This window comes from Anser cygnoides, chromosome 1 (assembly GCF_040182565.1).
Source record: "Anser cygnoides isolate HZ-2024a breed goose chromosome 1, Taihu_goose_T2T_genome, whole genome shotgun sequence".
NCBI lineage: Eukaryota > Metazoa > Chordata > Aves > Anseriformes > Anatidae > Anser > Anser cygnoides.
In genome coordinates, this window is record NC_089873.1 from 118,775,791 (window position 1) to 118,795,806 (window position 20,016).

Here is a 20,016-nt window from a genome sequence, read left to right on the forward strand (position 1 = left end):
TGAAGCATTTTTGTAAGCCTGAAGTGAATTGTTGATTTTAACTTATTTCAACCACACAAAAAATAAAGGATTACAGATTTTAAATCTTGGAATTTTCCATGAGGTGGGTCTCAGATGGGAGATCATCTCTGTCCTGGAAAGCTTTTAAGCACATGCTTAATTTCTCTTCCTAGAGAGGGGGGGTTTGAGCAGGTACTTCAGGGCTGTGTTATCTAAAGGCTCAAACAGGAGTCTGAAAGGAGTTGAGAAGGAAGTTCAGATCCTGAGAGAAGTAGGGCAGATCCATTTCACTTGCTGATCCATGTGCAGTGCAGCTTTCTGGGGTTCCTGCAGGCCAGCTGGGAGAGGAGAGGAAGCTTCACCTGGCTGAAACCTCTGTAATTGTGTGTGAGAGGTTCCCAGTTGTTTTCTAAATTTCACTAAAGAAAGTCCACCCAGGAGGGAAATCTACCATGTAGTACATGATCTATTTACAAAAATAGGTCTTACAAAGTTTTGCAGCACATAATTTCAGACAGCATGGTTCCTTTCACTGGTACCATTTGCAGATACTGCCTTGACAGTCACAAATGCATGAAGTCAGTCCAGTATTTGTTCTTTTCAAGAAGTCTGGTTGAAGAAGTACATTTAAGGACATCTGTCCCATTACTCTGTCTTTATTTAAATGGCTTGTTAGTAGTGTGTCACCAGTGATTTAAAATGAGATACAAGGTGTGTTCTTCGGATTGATTATAACTACCAATGAGCTTCCTCTGTTGATTTTGTATCTACGTTTTTTGTCCTGAATCGATTACAGTACCGTAAGGATGACACTGGAGCTGGAGGTGGCTGGAAGAATCACCACATTCTCCCTTCCCCTCTCAGTTGGGTTGGACAGCACATAAAGAAACCCTGGCCTGCACTCCCTATCAAGCTTGCAGCGTATGATATGTAAGTAGGACATGTCAACTGCGACTCTTTCGCAAAGTCCTTATTAGGCTAACAGCAGATTTTACTCTTTCTTTCTCCAGGTTGCTGTGGGAGTGTAACTGATGCGCCTCATTAGAGTTTGAGATTGTGTGAGTAATCCTATTGTTTCTATCCTTCTGTGTAAAGTGTGTATAATCACCCTGCTTCCTCATGATGGTATGAGTAACCTCATTTTATGACAGGCTTTTTCCACATTCCCTATTTTTTGCTCCTTAACTTGTGATTCTACTTCGGTGACTTTGGATTGATTCACGGGAGGGAGGAGGTTGGGAGGTGGGAAGGAGGAGGGGTGCAAAGGCAGAACAAAAGCACTTTTCGTTCCCTCACCCGTAACCCTTGCTGTTCAGTTTGACTGTGGGCTAGAGATCAGACGATAAGCTGGAGGAAATAACACAGACAAATTTCACGTGGCTCAGACTGCACTGGCTGCATAGAGTGATGGTTCTGTGCAACATCAGAGATGGGGTTTGTCTTCTGTCGGGGGCCTGGGCTGCACCTGCCCCAGGGAGCCTGGGCAGGAGGATTGGCACCCTTTTCCATGGGGAAGCGTGAGATGGAGACTTGGAGGGTGCATGGAGCCTGTGCATGGGCACCGTGGGAGTGAAAGGGGAGGGAAAGGAGTTCTCCGCTGACCTTGGGGTGGCTGCACCCTTGTCCTGGGGTAGCATCAGAGGTGACCCAAACCAGAGTCATGCAGCTCAGTCCTCCCATTCCTAGTTCATGTCAGGGCAAGGGTGAAGGCAGGGTGGTATGGATGCTTCTGAGGTCTCTCTTCAAATGTATGCAAGGCACTGGCTGGCTGGCAGGGTGCTGGTGCTGAGGGGGATGGCCATGTAGACATTGCAGTAGAGACGTCATGTCCTGCTCCTAGCAGGTGAAGGTGTCACCATCTGAGGGGCCTTATCTGTGTTAGCTCTGCCGGTGCTGCTCCTGCCAGTGAAACTGAACTGCTGAGATGGGAAACCTGGGGCCAAGAAATCAAGTGTAGGCAAGGTCTAGAGTTTGTTTACGATGAGTTTGCTACTTAGATGAATCATAGTGTAATAAGTTGCCCTTTTATAAGGGTGTAAAAATCCAGCCACCAGCTGAGCATTATTGCTGTGTCTTAGCTAATTCCAATTTAAGTGGTTATAGTCTGCCTGCCTGAGTCCTCTACTTGTCCTCAGCTACTGGGCAAAGCCAGTCTGCTCAGTCCAACGTCTTCCATTATTCACTATATGAATGTTGTTTTTCTTTCGAATGTCTCTTGAGGTGTCCATTAGGAAGGTTCTGATAAAAAATTTGGATTGGTTTTGAGCACAAGAAATAGTGTTGGTCCTTAATAATGTCTAGCAGTTACCCAGCAGCAGTGAACATATATTTAATATAGCTTAATTATTTCAGATGATACATTCATTTTCCTCTTGCTGCAGAAGCTCTATTTTTGCTGCTACTCAGTAATACCAGCACATCCAGTGCGTTGTAGTGCTTTTCTCAGTGTGTTCTTGTGTTCAGCTCCTCCAGTCAGAGAAAGAGCCATATTTGGTTCCACAGTCACATGTATTTTTCAATATCCCTCTGCTAGTAGTTTCCACCAGTACTGCGTCTGTCTCTGCTGCAATGTTTTGCCGCAGGAGATGGGCAGTGTTGTTCAGAACATTTCCCAAATGCTCAATAAGCCTTTCTGTTTCTGCAATTTAAGGTTGGTTGTATTTCCTGGGGATGACACAGTTCACAGTTTCTCGGAAGTGCAGGAGAAGCAGACATAAGCAAGTCTAAACAAGAAAGGAGGTTAAGCATCAGCTGCTGGATTGATGGGTTGGTTTGCTTTACTTCCTTCATAATATATGGACATAAAACAAAAGCTTGTGTCTAGAACTTTGACATTTTTGGCAAACATAAAATACAGACCAACACAAAAACTGGAGGAGTGAATATCAGGAGTCAGTCCCACAAAAACAACTTTCTTTTACCTTGCTGCCACAAAACCTTAACCCCCGTGTCATTACAAACTTTGCCTCTCTTCTTTCTTCCACACAAGCTCATACCAATCCCTTGATAAATGGTTCACTTCTTTTCAATATTTGTGGTAACACTTTTATTTATAGTACGACAGGGGAGGGAGTTCACTAGTGACTTTCTTGTTACTATTCACTTTAAGCAAAATTTGTCCAGATGATGGGTATCTGGGCATCTTTTGTTCTGTATTACCCAGCAAGGATAGGTCTTCATCCTTTTTAGCCATATGTTAGGTACTCATCATTAGCAACATATCAGTGCTTAGTTGCCCTTAAATGATTGCTGTTGCCACTGGCTGGATAACAGAATAAACAGCAGGGAAAGCATGCCCTTGGCAAGTATTGATTGCTATTTCAAGATATCACCACAAACAAGGTCCACAGTAACTACACTAGAAGATTACAATGCAAGTTGGTGAGGCAGAATATTCTGAACTATTTTCAGTTTTGCCTAGAACATTATTGATGATCTATATCCAAGGAGAGTTGGTTTCTCCAGTGTTCTCATTACAGTTTCTGGCTGTCCTACAAGTGCACCAAACTGAGTATACCTTGTCTCAGGAATGAAGTGGTCTCCAGTTTGCCTTTGAATTGAAACCACCTTCTAGGAGACTTCCTCAGCCCTGACCTCATCAGCAGGGAACAGAGCTGTGTTGGAACATGAGGGGAGTATTAGATCATGGAAACTAAGTAAGTCGAAGGACTTAATCTAATTCCTTCATTCCTAGGTTGTTTTTCTTAAAGTCATAACAAATTAGAAGGACTACCTAGTGCAGGAAAAAACCACCTCCCAAAACAAAGCCCTAGGAAAAAAAAAAAAAACACTAGTTCCAGGCCTGTGATGTCTTTGACTTATGTTCTGATTTGTGTCTACTGATGTGATCTGAATATACAACATGTATTCTTCAGAATATGTTTTATGTTGTCTTGCATGAAGCTGTGGGTTACTGATGCCACTGGAATGTGATAGAAAACTGGAATGAGATAGTTTTGAAATTCCTTGTAAAAAGGATTGTGCTGAATATGATCAAAGGCTGATGAGACGATCCAGAAGTGGTACTGATGATCTGTGATTTCAGTATTTCAGGAGAATATAGCCTACGAGCAGAAATAATTGAAACAGCTGTAAAAAATTAGAGCTTTTATTTTAATTGTTAATGAAAGATGATAGAAGGCATTCATTGCAAACTGAAGCTTGTGAACACATTGGTCATGTAACAGTTCTCGTACACTGGCTTGCAATGCAGTGTTAGAGCATCTCCAAGTCTGAGGACTGATTGGGTTAGTTTTCCAGCTGCCCTTAGACAGATGGAGGAATGGATGGATGCCAGACCTCTCTGTGTTTTCTCTACAGGTTTTATGTGACCCAGCAGAGCTTTACTGAAACAGCAGGTCCTGTACCACTCATGTAGTAAAGGCTAATGGTTTCGTTGCTGAAATTTTTAGGTTTTCTGTGTGCAGTTGTAAGCATCCCATTTATCTAACAGCTGTGCCATTGTTTGTTATGGCCACTGACTTGAATGAGTTACCAGGAGCTGTTTTCAGAAGGGTCTCTTTGCTGTCTGTGGCTGTTTTTATCTATGTTCTTGTGCCCCTCAGAAAGAGCTGGGCTTTAAAAAGGTGTGACTCAGCACAGTTGTGTCATGTCATTTATTATTATTTCTTGCTGAGAGCCTTGGGCATTACCTCAACACAATTATGAAACAGGGCCCTATTGTGGCCAGCTCAGTACACAAATAAGCTGAAGGGTAGTCCTGTTACAAATTAAACAGTACAATAAGAAATACCAGCTAGAGACAACAAAATGAGTGCAGAAAAACATGACAATATTGTAGCCATCAGTGGTTGGGCTAGTGGGCAACTGTCACAGCGAAAACCACAGGATAAAATAGTTTGCAAGAAGCTATTTGAAAAACAAAACAAAACAAATGAACAAACAAACAAAAAACAACCTGACCCTTCCCCCTCCCTCCCCCAATAAAAGTACATAAACCTTACATCACATTTATTAGTCAAAAACAAGCAAAAGTTGTGAACATTGAAAAAATGCTTTCAGAATTATTGAATTTGGGTATTAGCAAATCTGGAGTGTCCTAAGCCTTTGACGAGCTGGATCATCCAACACGTCCACTGCCCTAGAGAGGAGTTTCAGAACCCATCCCTGCTTCCAGGATAAGGTACACAGCCATCCAGAGAAGCCCCATTAAAATAAAGGCTTCAGTAATTTCCAAGCTCTCTGCTGCAGAGCTTGAGCTCAGTTAGATCTAGAGCTCCAGGGCTTTTGGTTCCCTGGCACCATGTTTGACTATCTATCTCCAAGCAATAGGTCTTGAAAGCACTAGCAACACACCTTGGGGCATGGGAGCACAGGCGTCCCTGGAGATGTGCCAAGGGTACAGGCAGAGTCCATGCAAATCTTCTCTTCAGTCTCCCAAAGTTTACTGAAAATATGCTATTTGGGATTTCTATTTGTCTCTCACTGTTGACAGCACTTTCTTCTAGGGAAAAGATGATGATTTGTAATCATATGTATGTGTCTAACCACTGACAGGTGTCTGATAGACCTTGTGATTGCAAAATGCATTTCATTTTAGGGGAGCTTTGAAGGGCAGAAGCAATCCCGTTTTGCATATTTTCATGAGAACTCCGTTAAGACTTAAGGGCCATCTTTAATGAGAGAGGCAAGGTGGCTGAGGAAGAATTACATTGCTGGGTGGACAAAACAGATTAATGTGCACATCAGCAGTTGAGTGTCACAGAGATCGTGAGAACTCTTTTAAAGATCCTGCCATTCACCTAATGTCCTATGACCTGCTATATAGATTGCAGAATTTGTTCTTTTTGTCTTAGCTAAGAAAGAGATAATTAAGGGTCTGAGTATTAATGTCCGCTGACAGATTTCCATTGACTTCCATGGTCATTGAGTCCACTCATATTTGAAATGTTCAGCTATCTCCACAAGAAAAAGGTGGTAGATGACCAGAAGAGATCATATTGTTCCTGTTGTCGCTGATTTCCTTTGCTAAACTCCAGCAAGGTAGAAGGTTGCATTTCCCAAATCAGCACTAAGAAATAAAAAAGTCATAAAAAGGTCAATTTCAGTCCTGCTGCACAGAGCTATACCTGATGTAAGCATACTGACTTCCTCTAACTTTATTTCATGTGCCTATTAGTATTTATATTGTGAGATCGCTGGAAATTGAGGAGATGTAGGATTTGGAAAGCAAATAATGTTTGAATCTTCAATTTGAGATAAATAAGAAGCACACTTTGGAGGTAAATATCACATAGTACAGAAAATATATGGGTCAAGGATAGTATTTTACTGGAACTGAGAAATGTTATATGCTTCTTAGAGCCAAGAAAGAATGGAGATAAGGAAAAAAGCAAGGCATAATAGCAACTGCCCTCCTCTCCTGAATCCCCCTCCCAAAGTTTGCGTTAAAAGGGAAGGGTGGGGAACAGGAGAGGTACAATTAGGCAAAGCAGGCATTGGAGAGGCATTTAGATAAAAGACTTCACAATAAAAAATAGAATACAAGAAAGGAAATTAACAAACAAAAAGCAGTCTGAAATCCCACAAAGTCCAGCAAGGCCACTGCAATAATCTACAGACAGAAAACCTCTGAGCAAAAAGGGGTTGTTCATAGCAGGTGGAGCTGAGACATCGAGAGGAGCACAGCAGAGTCCGTGAGGAGGCATGAAACACCAACTCAACCCTTTTTCTAGTCCTTTTCCAGTGTAAGTTAGTCTTGTCTCATAGTACAAGAGAGCTCTGCTTCAGTGACTGCTGCTGTACAGGAAGTGGCTGGCTGAAAAGACGGTGTATTGTTTTCTTAAATACAATTAAATAACCCTTTTCTTTCTCTGAAGGAATAGCGGAGGTCCTCTGTAGTGGTATGCATGAACCTGGGTTGCCGTGCTCCAGCTGTGAGCCACGTAAGGTTCCCTGCATGTGTGGTGAGTCCGTAGCCACTCTGTTGCATCTTTTAATTCCCATTCTCAAGGGCAGGAGGTAGATGCAGTGTGTGTCTTTGCTGGGGAGCTGCCGCCAACTCTTGGGGCTATACTTGAGGAGGTATTTGCCACCTTAGGGATGAGGAGTCAAGGCATAGCAGCATGGTGGCAGGCCAACGGCCAGTCACCATGGACACCTTAGTCTTTGGGCAGCATTGGCCACTGTGGCCATCAGCAAGCAGCTTACTGGCTTGCTTTCCTGACAGGCTGCTGAGCTGAGCTGCCTTTCTCAGGGCCACATTAGGCTCAAGAGCCAATGCAAGAAAAGCTGAAGCTAGCATGGCTAGGAGACGGGAGTAGAAGTGTCTTTTCTGAACTGTAAGGCAAATTTTATCGTTAAAAGGCTGCTCAGCAACAGCATGGACTTCAAATGCATTTAATCCAAACCATAAAATCTGAGTAGCTCTGGAAGAGAAGGGGATGTGAAATGGACATTACAAAAATAAGCAGGGTGGAGGGACTAGAAGAAACAAAAGACCATAGGAGAATGGCCTGGTCTGTTGCACAATGTATTTTGAACATCTCAGGACATCTGTAAGCTCACAACAAAATAAGTCTTAATAAAGTCTGTTCTCTGTAGAAGTGAATTAGGCACATTTCTTACTGGCAATATCTGGGTTGGGGGCTGTTTGTGAGATACAGCTGTAGGAGCTGCTAACGTCAGTGACAACTGAAATTGGGTAAAGTGTTGCATTCTATCATCAGCTTTTAATGAGAAATACAGAAATAATGAATTAAGGCTTTGGTTAGTAAGCAAAAGCAAGTGATCAATTATGTCACTTCTACATCTCTGTATAGTATAACACCCTTTCATATGGATCTGAGAACACAAAAATCTTCCTAATAAACATTCCCCCCCCTGTAGTTACCACCTTCTCCTTTACAGTCATCCTCCCATCTCCTGTTAGATGTTCATGGGACCAGACCCTGCTGGCATACAAAGCTGTTCAGCCTAAGTCTGTGAGGACATGCCAAGGTACCACAACGGACTGTCTGTCCCCAGGGATCGCATTTTCTCTGATTCACAACACGCTTAAATTCTTCTCCACATAGTTCTTTATGTAGCTTCTTGGAAGCTCATAAGAGACTTGCCTGTGTGTGTAAGCTGGGCAAGGAGGATCCTGGCCAGGAGTGCCCTACTCCCATGACTAGCGCATGGCTATCTCAGTAGTAGGCTCTGCTGGAACCAAAGCTTCCTGTTTGGTAATAATAATGCTTTTAAATGGAGAATTAGAAGGCAATAAAACAACCTTGCAACTCCCTTAGAAAAGCGTAAAGATCTTTTTTTTCCATTGTTCCCGCTTACATATAATATGCTAAGCACAATTCTTGCTCCTTTTCCTCTAGTGAGGGGGTCTGCACACCTTGGAAGGTGAGCTAGATGTGCCCGGCAAAGCTTTGCTGCTGTGTGCCTGTGGCCCCATAGCTTGATCAGGGGCATGTGCAGCTCCTGGGGACATCTGGCCCTGGGGCCCTTTGGCCCCCATTTTGACCTCTACCCCCACGTTGGTTTGTGCCACTTCTGTCACTCTTCCTTTGTTATTTATGGCACAACCTAGCGAACAAGGCCTGATTACACAAGGTATTTTTTTCCCCAATCTTGACTGTATGCCTCAGAAGACTGAATTTAACCTGCAGCTCACAAGCACACATATTCTCATTTTACATTCCAGAGCTGCGTTTTGTTTTGTTCCCTCTGTGTTTCAGCTGCAGAAGCTGTAGAAGCAGAATATTCTTCCTCTTCAGGATGAGTTCACTTGTTTCTTAGTGATATGTAGGAGCTAATCCCCCAAAGTCCCATATCAGGTCTATGTACCAGCACACCGGTTCCTCATGAGCAATTTGAAACGATACAGAACCGCACTTTGGTACATTCAGCTGGGGACTTTGCAAAATGAAGATGTAATTTAGCAGCTCGTCCTGAAATGATGCAGTTCTTTTTGAAAATAGGAATAAAAGTTTTGCTGTCACTCAACAAAGCATGAGCTGGTGAGTGCCCTGCTGAGGGCAGGTTCTGAACCACAGCAGCCTGGTTGTTTCCAGGCCAAGTGAAGGTGCAGCAGAGAGGCAGCCCCCGCTGGACCTTGTAGGGGCTCCAAGCAAAAACTTATTTTTTTGCTTATTTTCAAAGTTGCAAGCTGAACTAAGCTTGCAACAAATTTTGTATGGTCAGCTGTGCAGTGTCAGAACAAGTAACCTGGGGAAAAAAGGACATAGACTGATACTGTGTGTGTTCTAGGGGGGAGGTAATTATTTGTATGCCAAGAAGAACAGTGTTTGGAAGTAGCCGTTTGATTTGCAGGTTTTCCAGAGTTAGAATGTTCATTGTTTCAGTCAAGGCAATTTTTTGTAATCTTGGGGTGCTATTCTAAAAATATAAAACAAGAGTACTACAGGGATTCTCTAACTCTCTACCCATGAGACTTAAGTATACTTTTTTTCCTACTTAGCCATGAGCAGTTTTTTTTTTCTGGATAGCTTTTGGGGAGCCTGAAGATGCTCTTAGTCTAGTCTGACTATTATTTTCTCCCCATCCGCAGCTGTCCAGTCAAGGACTATTCTGTGTAACCAATAGCACTTTATAATTAGACTCATCAATAAGAGCACGTAATTCATGTTAGGACAAAAATATGTTTCAGATAATTTAGCAAGTGGCATCTGGGTTATTGCCAGCTGCAACTGGATCTTTTGGGTCTCTCAGCTGGGGACCTTTCTGTGCAATTGATACCGTCTTTGAAATGGCTGACGCTCACCCAGCTTAACTCCAGTTATCTTAACTTTCTGTTTTCTGCTTATTTTAATGCTGGTTGATTCTCCTGGATTTCCTACTCTCCTTATTAATTATACATCGGAAAGATAACAAAATATTACAAAGTACTGTCATGTCTGTGGAATCCAGCATATTGGATTTTTTGCCTGGAGTGTCAAGCAAGATTAATTATTCTGATAATAGCAGAATTATTGCATTTATCACATACAGTAAAAAGAGACTGTTAACATTCAGGCTGAGTTATTCTTGGTCTTAAGAGGCACAAATGGCAGACCTGGCATTTAGAGGGCTTTTGTGCCTTTAAAAAGCCCAGTCCCCCTGTTACCTTCTCCTGCTCCTTGGGCCAAATTCTTGCTGCAGGGCTGGCTGTTACCATGGTGGCAGAAGGCAGTCCTGCAGAGAGTTGTGTAGGTATGAATGTTTGGCAGAGCACTAGCATTTGAGGTAGACAGTATAATTACTCAGTCATTCAACACTTAAAAAAAAATGTGATTTTGTTTTTCTCTGATTGCCTTAGTTCCTGCTTACCTATGGTGAGATTGTCAAGATCTGTTCCACAGCTCCTGAAAGCTAATTTGAGGTCAGCCTGTGAGTCAGAAATGATTCTTGATTTTTGTCAACTGTGAGCTGGAGCTGAAGGGTTTGTTTTGGGAAGAAGGAGAGCAGCCCCATTTGCGTGCTGCTCTCGGTGGCTACTCTAGCAGTCAGCATCTTCTGAGCTGGCCTCCAAGTTCCTGGGTTTCCTCTGAATTGGTACAAGGAGTTAAAAAGGTGCGGGATCCTTTCAACTTCAACCCCATCTTTTCCAATGTTTTTCTATTTTGGTGTTACTACAAAGGAAAAGGAAAAGCAAGTTAGGTCTCTGGAATGCACCCTCATTAAAAGGAGGCTGGTAACCAGCCTGCTGTGTGACCATAGTCCGTCTCAGCTCATGCATTTGCAACTGAAACACCTCGACTTTCTGGAAGTCTCTAAATGGATGGCTTTCAGTCGGAGCAGTACACAGACATTATAAACCCTGCAATTACTTTTACTGTAGGGCCATAAAATATAGATCTGCTAAAGTCTGGGGGCAGAACACGCAGGCGTCCTACAGTTCCGACCAGGGCAGATTAGAGTCTATTACAGATGATGAAAACAAGGTACTAGAAAATCCATTAGAGCTATTTGTTGCCACTTGCAATGATAGTCCCTGTAACCACATTAAATCAAAACATCTCTGGGACTTCATTACAAATTTCTTATATCAATACTGTATGCTGATATAAATAATAGCATAACAAAATCAGGGAGAAGAAATTATATTGCTCTGTATGGTTTAGGGATTTGTGATCAATTATTTAGCATTTATATCAGAGAAGCACTTAATGTTTTCCATTGGGGTGGGATGTTGTAGTGCTAGGAACCATATACATATTGAGCAAATGAAAATCGCTGGCCCAAAGTGCTTTGACCATCTAAATTGGATTAAGGACAAAGTGTGTAAAATGAGAGAGTAAAAATGATTAAACTCCTCTCTAGATACTGCTGCTCTGGGACTGAAACTACACTCATCCAGTAAGAGAATGGAAAGAAGCATCTGCTTTTGAACTCTAGGAAACAGCAAAAAAGAGACTGACAGAAACCTGTGGTCACTGAGCGTAACGCACCTTGCTCTTCAAAGCCCCCTCCTTTTCTCCCATGCTGTCTACCAACATAAATAATGCTGGCTTGTGTCACTTCTGGAAATAACAAGGTTGGCCATTGGTGGTTCATGAAAAGAAGCAAGAACAGTATGTTTTCATGGTAAGAAGTGGAACAAGATTGTCATCGTGCTTAAGACAAGAGTCTGGAGGGAAAACTAGCCTTGCTCTTCCTGATTCCATCAGGAGGTTTGTATCTGAGATTGCAGGATCTATGAGTTCAAAACATTAAAAGGAGATATGAATCAAGCATGCCAGAAAAGTTCAGTGAAAGTAATATGAACCCAAAACAATGACTTTTTTTCCCCCCACAGCTCTGTTTGCAGTATGCAATTATCATGAGCTTGTTGGCAGTCCTGCAATAATTAGGCACAGCAGCATGAGTGAAGAATGTATCAATCTTAGCTTACAGTTTCTTTGGTTTTGTTGGTTTATGCTAACCTCATCATACTTAAATAGTAGTATGCATCTTTATGAAAAATGTGCAAAATGAAAAAAAAATCAATATAAGCTATAGTGGATCCCTCAATTTCTAGTATAAACATACAATTTGCATTGTAGAAGCCAAAGATTCATAGAACCAGATTTTTACCCTATAAGCTATGATTTGCTAACATAGATGAGCAGATATATCTGCATTAGAGATCATTGGTTTCAAAATAATTTTAAACAATAAATCTGAAACCCAGACTTGTAAAATGCTACATTTGCAGTGACTGTCTTTGTGGGTACAGTTCACATAATGAGGACAGACTTGAAGTACCTAAAGGATGTGAAAATCCAGTTCTTACTCAAAGTACCTTTGCAAATCTCAGCCTGTTTATTCAATGTATTCACCTCTGTGCACTTGTCCCTGTGACACAGATGTATCAGGGAAACGCATTTCTGTCCTGAATGGCAATACTGCTGCAATTAATAGATTTCCTGGAGTTTTCTTTTGGGATTCATGTGGGGGCAGATGGAGCCACGCTCTGGTCTTCTGAAGACCTTGAAGGGCAGAGCCCTGTTTGTCTCCGTCTCTTCCCAAATTCTGGGCAGCTGGAGCTGATGCCATCCCAGCACTCCTGCCTGGGCAGAAGCAAAGTCTTCCTTAGCAATACTTGTTCTTGAGCCAAATCCACAGTCTTCCTATCAGCCATGCATGCTGGCTGGCCCCAAGACAACAAGCAGCAACTGATCCTCTACTCTTCTGGGGGGCTGAAAGTCTGAATTTGTTTTATCTTCCAAATTTTTAAAAACAAGAGAGGAGGTGATATCCTAACCAAACAGAGCCTTTGGGGCAGTTGCAATTCCTGCTTTGGTTCTGAATCAGTCCAATCCCAGAGACAGACTGAATGTAGTCTGTCCACATTATTAGCATATATGTGGAAAGTGAGGGACCGTACAAGTGAGTATTACAGCACTATGTCAGTATTGTCCCTTTTTTCTTCCACTTTACTGTGCAGTGGTACCAGAAAGGTGGATTTATTGATTATTTGCCAAAAGGCTATGGATTAAATAAACAAAAAACCTCCCTGTCTTCACCTGCCTGAGACTCTCCAAACTGCTTATCTGCATGCCATATAATAAAGCCAAAAGGCAGGAAACCTTCCTGCCCTCACACTGTTGGCATGATGCAGCCAATGTCCCTAGTCTCTAGTATCCCTGAGAATGAAAATTACGAGGTTTAGCTGAGACTCCTGAAAACAACCTTGAACATGGCTTCTGAGCACCTCAAGAGCTTTTATATGCATACGGATGTGTACATATGTATGCATATATAAATATATATATTAAAAAAAAAGTTAACACACCCATTCAACTTCCATTCCTGGCTAGTGGAGTATTTCCATTGGGTTTAAGGGAGAGTAGAATCAAGCCTCAGTTCAGGAAAGTGCTTCACTCTGAGGTTTGAAGAGGTTACTTGTCCCAGAAACTTCAATTAGGCATGTCAGCAAATCCTTTGCTGACTAAGGACTTCCACAGCTCAGCTGTTGTAGAGGGCAGCATCCAAGCTGGATGCTATAGGATGTTGACCTCTCTCGAGAACCCCATGCAGCAGCCAACCATCTGCAAAACATGCAGAGTAATCATAATAATTCCCTTGGCAGCCTATTTCAGGGAGGAAAGGGAAAAGAAAGAGTAGAAAAAAGAAGGAAATTCATTTTAGTTTGCATTGAAATACTCTCACAATAATTGCCTTCACATTTTTGAGTTTGGGGCTATATATTAAAACATTTCTACTCTCAACATGGAATGTTATAACAAGGTTTTCAGAGCTAATGAATGGTACGAGAGGAAAAAGAAAACCCATCGTACTAGTTTTGTATCCTTCCCCATTGACAAATGTAAATCTTACCCTTAAGAGGAAGCATGTTTTAGGGATAGTTAGCACTACATACCAGTTCCACTCACTTGACACATATAATTTTCATGTCTTATTGTAGGGATTGCCAACTTCCCTGACCCCATGAGCAATTTACTGAAATCTTTGTATGCCTACAAGCCTATTGTCCCAGAACCTGTATGAATCCCCTCTTTAGGAAAGGCGTACAATATTAGGATCATGTCTTCCTTCAAGTTATCTTTAATAAAACTTTTGTTTGTTTGTTTCTATGAGAGAAAAGGCCATGGTTTTTCTTCTTTTCTCTCTGGAGCACTGATATATATGATACACTGGGTTACCTCATACTGACGCATTGATATGCCTGATACCCTGATATAACTGGTATTGCTACACCTGCCACACTGATCTCATCTGCTCCTCTGGAAGCACTGATGGCAGTCACTCTGTTGCTGAATGCTGCCTCTGGTTAGGGACTACTGGGTAATGAGCAGCACGATCAGGCCACAACTGTTTTATGTGGGAGGCCTATTTACACAGGAGAGGTCAGAGCGTGGTGGTGGCCCCATGAGGAAGTGAAAGTCTGTCAAGCTGAATTTGAAGTAAGTGTATGCTTTAGCCAGGCTGAGTTCTGAAATACATTGAGCATGCAAATGGAGGAACAGAAAGTAAAATGAGAGTATTGTATGTACGATGGGTACTAACCCTTTAAATACTTTGTGAGCCCTCTAGTGGTGCTCATTGAGCCCTGGAAACCTCCAGGAGCTGGCTGGAGCCAGGTAGTCCTTTAGCCCATTGTGTTAACAAGAACGCTGTTCTTTGCGGTTCAGTGTGCACATCTTCTTATTTCAGGTTCTTATTAAAATCACAGAGGTAAGAACTTTATTTCTACCTTCCTATGATAAAATGTTCTTCAGAATGTAAGGAGGAGCTCACTCAAGCCACTCTTTCCATTTAGTCTTCCCTATAGCTGGTTAGCAAGAGGTCCCTGATCCTCAGCAGGTGCTGGGGAGATCCCATCATGCTCCCATGGCATGGTTCAGACCTGCAGGTGTCCACACTGGTCTTCTGTAGAGATGACAATATAACAAGTCTCTGTGCTGCTGTCCCCATGGGGTGGAAACTGTGCCTGGCTGCCCACATGCAGAGCTGCTGCTGGCTGGCTCCTGAGGCTGTACCAGGACTCTGCTGTCATCAAGGCACACAGCTGCCATGTCCCAGGTGGCTGTGGACAATGAAGGCAATATCATGCCTACCATGGCAGATACAGGTCTGGTTTTTGGCATGCCACGCTAGCTGGGCTTCACTAAAGCAGTGTGGTAAGGATATAGCACTGCAAGCAAGAATTCATATGGAGAAGAATAATTTGGCTGGAAAACTCAAGGCTTTTTTTTTTTTTTTTTTTTTTTTTTCCTGAAAGAGCTCAGCTATGATATTTCTATAGAGGGAAAAGCATTATTCTGCTTTTATTCTAAACACAATACAGAATGCTCCTTTATTTTTTTTTTTTTAATTGACTCATAAAGACTCCAGGAGGGCACCAATTAGTGAAATAAACCTATAATCCTCAGTGCAGTGCCTGCTATAGGACTGCTGTTTAACAGCCTTCTTGCTAATCAATTCTCTTCAGTCACCCAAATGCCATAGCTGCTGTGTAAATAAATGCAAGTTTAAGAGTGCTCTTCATTGAGTGGTTAAAACTATGCTCCTTCTATGCTACCATAAAATCAGCATGTACGTTAACAGATATTTACTCTGCCTTGTACAAATGACTTTAATTCATTTGATTGTGGAGCTTGAGAAAAACAGAAACAGGAAAAAGCAATAAACTGTTCTTCTTGAGCAACATTTAAAAAATCTGATACTTCTTTGGAAACCAGACGTAGAACAGAGATGCATACTTTAGAGTCATAAGAACATCCACAGTTTTGGTTGTTGTTTAACTTTCATTGTAAATTTTAAGCCAGACTTCCATCATTCAACTTTCTGGATGAAAGGGCTGCTTCTCATAATCTTCTTCATGTGTGACATCCATCCAGAGGAGTTTTTTTTCCTTTAAAAGTTGATGTTGTAGCAAAATACACAGTAAGTGTAGCTTGAAATGAGGTGGTGTGCAGAATCCTATCAGAGACAAATGGAACCCAGATCCATTGAGGATGATGGGGGAAAAAAATCTTTAATGAAACTAGAATTTCACCTGTAGTGTTTGATGTGTGAGTGAAAAACACCTTTTAACTAATAACACTTTTGTCCTAAGTAGGATCACAGGAAGCTGGACAAAAGTGTCTATGTATCACTTCTCTTCTGGTTTGTCTTGAGGCAAGAGCAGTGATTCTCAAAAAGGGATGATCAAACACTTAACAGTTTCAATGCTACATCCCAGTATCCTTCAACACAAAGATCAGTGTATTGTCTCCAGGAGAGAATGAAGGCAGAAAGAGATGAAATGACTTGCCCTAAACTATCCATCTGAACTTGAAGTAAAGCACGGGTCTTGTGTGTTTGTGGAAATGAGCTGAGATTTAAAACAAAGTAAATAAGATGATGCTGCATCCTGCAAGTTTCACCAAGCTTCTCACTTAACATTCTCTTTCTGTTTTCATACTAATGTTGGGTAATAAATCAAGAATAAATTACAGAATCACAGAATCATAGTATGGCTTGGGTTGGAAGGGACCTTAAAGATAATCTGACTCCAACCAAATGAAGCAGTTTGTTTGAGTGCCTAGGATTTAAGAGTTTTCAGAATCTCTGAAGTTCCATTATCATGCCTATGTAAGGAAATTTATCCTTCCCTCTTTATTTTTTTTCCAGTGTGAGTTTTATTTTTAATTTCTTATGATGTTTGCAATACATATCTTGTGGAACTTCAAACACTCATTCTTTCTACAGATAAACAATCTTAATTATATAAATTCCTTTTGTATAATGGGAACATATTAATGTAGCAGTGCCTTGTACATTAATAATAATTAATTTGCACAGATATTCTTTATCAATATTTTATTATGTAGGACATGAGCTTGTCACTGATTAAAATCATGAGTCAACTGAGGTAAACTAAACTGACAGGCTACAGACATCATCATTGACACCTAAGATTTTCATAAAGCTGAAGCAAACATCCTACACTTTTCACTCCCCTGATCTTGTCCATTTACAACCAACTGCTGATTTGCTTCTAAGCACACATGCACATGAACTTTTCAGCATTTTATTAAATATAGGGAATTGAACCTGTTTCCATAGTGAAATCTATAGTTTAATTAATAGCCAACTAAGTGATTACAGGATATATTTATAACCCAGCAAGATTGTTTAAAGAAGAATCTTTCTGAATTCAGTAACATGAAAAGGTGGTAGGCTGACCCTGCAAATACAGCCCACTACAAACCAGTGCACACGAGACTGGTTATGTGAAAAATTAGAACAGAACAGAACTTCATGAAGCCTGGTAAAATTCCATGATATTAGAATCAGCTGCTTCAGCTGCTCTGAAGAATATTTTAAATTTAAATTTTAAAATTAAATTTAATGTTTTGAAGTTTATTTCAATTTTATATTTAGTATGAGATGGTCAGAAATCATATATATATATATATATACACACATATATTAGCTCACCTAGACCTCTTCTATTTAGGCAAGTATCAGGGGCTTTCTCTTTGGTTTGCATTGGACTGAAAACTTACATGTCTAGTATAAAACAGCATTAAAATATATAGCGTATTTTCCTGCCAAAGATCTGTGCCTGTAGTTAGTAGGGCTAGTGGTATGTCATAATAAATCAAACAAATTATCATGGGGAAAGTGGAAGGCAAACATCAGGACTGTGTGGTAAAAAAAAAAAAAAAACAAAAACAAAAACCTTGGAGCATATTATTTAAATATATTCTTTACTTTTAAATGTAAACAATAAAAATTAGCATTTTTAAACAAAATATTTATGTAAAGTTGAATGGTAGTAATTGCATAGAACTATACAGGCCACCGAGAACCATTATTGCTCCCTCTTCATTTCTCTTGTCCCACCTGTGTGAAGGGAAGTGAGTATGTAGTTTTGTGGGGTTGTAGGTTTCTGTTTGTGGTCCACTGACTCCTGAGTTCAGAGATTACTTCTGCAGGGACTTACAGGAGGTGACTTGACCAGGACCAGCCCTGGTGAGCTAAAATTTGCCTCTATGAGTGTTGCCCCCTTTACGCCCTGCTCCTTCCAAACCAGAGAACTCACAGGCACAGAGAGCATGCCTTCACATTTAAAGCTCTGTCAATCTGGCACCTGACGTCTACTGTAAAAGAAGGGCCTGTTCCCTCTCCCCTCTCTCCAGCTGCAGGTATCCTTCTCCCTCCTCATATTGGCATTGACAATCATGTGGCCTTAGGGTCGACTCAGCTGACAGATTGACATATCTGCAGCAAACTGCTCTTTTATTTGCATATTTATTTATGAGCAGTGAGCAGTGTTAGGTTTCTACTGGAACAATTCTCCATATTGATTTGCTCCAGGGCTGTCTGATTGCTAGAGCCATCCCATGGGGAATGGGGCAAGAGCATCTGGCTGGGGGAGGAGAGAGGATGAGGAGCAGGACGTCCTCCTTCTGCCTTGGCAGGACTCAATGGGATGCAAAACTATTAAGAGAAGATGAAGCTCAGTGGCAAGTAAAGCCAACCATTGCTGGTGCCCTGCCTGTTCCCTGTCTCCCACCCTGTACTCCTGTCCTGTCCTTGCACTATCTCCAGGACTCAACTGAGCTGACAGTGAGATGACTGCAGGAGATGACTTTGCAGAAAGCTCAGCACTTCTTTGCAGTGCTCATTGTCAGCTGCGTTGGCTGAAATGCATTTCTCTGGCTTGCTGCATATGCAGGCAAGAGCCCACCCATCCTTGTGGAAGGGAGCAGACAGGGCAGGGCAGGAGCACAGGTCCACAGCAGATGGGACACAGACGACCTTGAGGACTTTTGGAAGTGCCCCTGAGATGTCCAGAGGATATCATGAGCTCTAGCTGTGAGATCACCTCCTAGAGATCACTTCCTATCCCCAAGTGTTCAGGGTATCTCTATTCCCACTCTCTGTTCCCACTTACTTCAGTCCACATCATTCTGCTCTTCAGAAACAGAAGTCTCCTTATGGCAAGAGTTGTGGATCGATTTTAAAGCACACGAAGCCAGCTGAAGACAAAATGCATGTGACAGCTATCACAAAACTGCAGTTTTAACAGTCTTAACTGATGGCAGCCTAGATGTCAGAACGGTGTCAAAAAAAGTCAGATGCACTGCTGTGGCAAGCGTCAAAACCAGACATGATGAGAAGTACCCTTTCTGTACGTACACGCATGCATCCCAGAAGCCAGAACTGTCTTTCTGCACTTGGCCTATAAAAACTTACTTCTTACGCTACACATGCCAGTTCAGTTTTGTTTTCTTCTACATGATGAACAAATGTGAGCATTTGGGTTTAGTAAGCCACAGCTGTGAGATACCTCTGACAGGGATTGTGCACAAACAAATACTCTCCAAACTAAGACAATCTGGCTTTCTGTAACCTGGATGCCATATAGGCTTTCAGAGGATGTAAGGAGCTTGTGACATAGAACAGCAAGTTTAATTAAAAAAAGCGAAAATCAACTATGAAAGCAACTATGACAGTAACTAGAAGTTTAAAACAGACAACCAAACAAAAAGAGAGAGTAACTATGCCTTCCTGAGATACAAAGAATTAGCTGTTACAGGTTTGATTTATCACTGGATTATGCCAGCTTTATGCTAGTATAAAAACAGGATGATAGAGCCATGCTGAATATCACTAGGTATGCGTCCCTTCAGTTCTTCTTACACTCTTATAGGCATAAAAACAGCTAATAGTTGTGCAAATCAAAGAAAAACCTATAAAAATGAAATGGTAGAGACGTCAGATGCGGGGAAAGGTAATACTCCTTGATCAGTGCAGATTTACTGCAGTGATCCATCCTGAGGGGCAAGAGAAATTTATTGAAGAGCTAATTTTCAGTAAGATAAAGACCTCTTGCAAAGCAGCATTAAAAAGTCTTTGGTAAGTAATTAAAACAGATGGATAGTTTCTTAAATACTCTAAATATACACCTTATGTGTTGGACTGTCTCCATCTTAGCATGCTATTTAATGCTTACAGCTCTTCAAACCTTATTCTGTTCTTGTTGATCTTGTTGTACAGTACTTTATTAGCTTTAGAGACCCTTTGATTCATAGTGACTTACAGAATATTATTCTATTCAGCAGA

The 20,016-nt window shown here is 41.5% G+C and overlaps 1 long non-coding RNA gene across 5 annotated transcripts in view; it reads left to right on the forward strand.

Annotated features, from left to right (window-relative positions):
* LOC106036146 (uncharacterized) overlaps positions 1-20,016 on the forward strand; it is a 151,688-nt gene that overhangs the window by 111,040 nt on the left and 20,632 nt on the right. For 2 of the 5 annotated variants that reach the window (XR_010825774.1, XR_007163973.2), the window contains exons 2-4: positions 797-930; positions 1,011-1,058; positions 2,651-4,871. This is a non-coding gene — a long non-coding RNA (uncharacterized lncRNA). Of the gene's footprint in view, positions 1-796; positions 931-1,010; positions 1,059-2,650; positions 4,872-6,839; positions 6,927-11,274; positions 18,645-20,016 lie in introns of those variants that run through there. The other 3 variants (XR_010825775.1, XR_010825777.1, XR_010825776.1) reach the window with 2 other exon arrangements.